At 55.1% G+C, this 1469-nt stretch overlaps 1 long non-coding RNA gene across 1 annotated transcript; it reads right to left on the bottom strand.

The window, feature by feature from the left end:
• Window positions 1-331: 331 nt before the first annotated feature.
• LOC309452067 lies at window positions 332-1031 on the bottom strand. The gene is made up of 3 exons (XR_014186421.1): window positions 883-1031; window positions 615-737; window positions 332-533 (listed from the first exon to the last, which is right to left on the bottom strand). It is a non-coding gene; the product is annotated as an uncharacterized lncRNA (long non-coding RNA).
• Window positions 1032-1469: the final 438 nt, after the last annotated feature.

Below are 1469 nucleotides of genomic sequence, written 5' to 3'. Positions count from 1 at the left end.
TTTACTACATCAATTGGGGATAATTACTGTCTGCAGAGTTTTGAGTAACAGCTAGAGTAGATGACAGGCATTATTTACTCCCAAAGACTCTTCTGGTTACTCTTATTTACGTTTTCATTCTAAATGTCTTACAGTAAGTAAGTAGTTACAATAATAACACACCAGGGCCTTGGAATTTCCAGGAAAACCCACCGCAGCCCTCGACGCGTCCAGAGATCGTCGGCGCCGGCTCCGCCAACGACGCGCCCAACCAGCCCCACGGAGCCGCCGGGGCTGCGGCAGCGCGACGGAACCGACCGGAGCGGGGGGAGGAGACTCACCCGGCAGGTACCGCACGGAACGGGAAACACCGGGCAGCGCAACTTCATTTCAAAGGAGGAACACGCACACGGAGCACAAAGGATGTTGCTCTGCACGGGACACGCGCTGTCCTTGGCAGCTGCACGGCAACGTTGTCCCTGTGACTTGGAGATCTGGTGGCAAATGAGGGAGCTCTGCACGTTGCACCTTTCAAACCTGCACACAGAATCACACTGCACCCCGCAGGTGACACCAGAATCTAGGAAGCCTCCAAAAAGAATTTACAACCCCACACCCAAACCAGTTACACTCACCTCCACAACCAGTGCTGCTCTACACACATCTCCTCCTCCTTCACACACCCTTCAACAGGCAGATCCACAGCCGGCTCCTCACGGTCACTCACTGCACTAAACGCAGCAGGGCGGGGGAGAAAGCTAAAGGACATTTTTTAAAAACTCCCTGTGTTTTTTTGGTGGCAGTTCTGGCGTTATTTTTGTTGGGGCTTGGGGGACACGCTGGGGTGTTTTTCGTTAAGGAAACTGCTGTTTCAGCCTGCAAGTGAAAACAAACCACACGCACAAGGCTGGACACGGTCGAAGAAGTCCCAGCTCGTCCGGCAGTCGCTGACAGCGCGTCCGTTCAGCCGTCTGCCCGCCCTGACGCGCTCGCCCCAGACGGACCGGCTGGACACACACACGTGTGCTGGGGAACTCGCACCAGCGCCGCGTTCTGGGAGGAGGGAAGGACAAACCAGAAACCAATCCTGCAAGAATCCGTCTATAAACACCGCAGATCAACAATGACAGTCCTAGGTCACAGAGACTCCGCATGTTCTCTCTGACTCTCACAACAGTAACAAGGAAGTCCCGAAGGATGGAAAACACCAGGATAGGCTGGGAACAGCAACAGAGGGAGGTAAAAGAAGGTGAATGGGGGCTCTCAGGGCCCCTTGGGGGGCGATGGGGCTGCCAAATAGTGAGCTTTGGGGGGCGATGGGGCTGCCAAATAGTGAGCCTTGGGGGGCAATGGGGCTGCCAAATAGTGAGCCTTGGGGGGCGATGGGGCTGCCAGATAGTGAGCCTTGGGGGGCGATGGGGCTGCCAAATAGTGAGGCTTGGGGGGGTGTCCTGGTTTTGTTAAAAACAAGTTTCTCTTTCAGTGAATTG

Source organism: Streptopelia decaocto (assembly GCF_964273445.1).
Source record: "Streptopelia decaocto genome assembly, contig: HAP1_SCAFFOLD_115, whole genome shotgun sequence".
Classification (NCBI taxonomy): Eukaryota; Metazoa; Chordata; class Aves; order Columbiformes; family Columbidae; genus Streptopelia; species Streptopelia decaocto.
The sequence above is the reverse complement of the archived record's forward strand: the minus strand, read 5'-3'. Positions and strand labels throughout refer to the sequence as shown.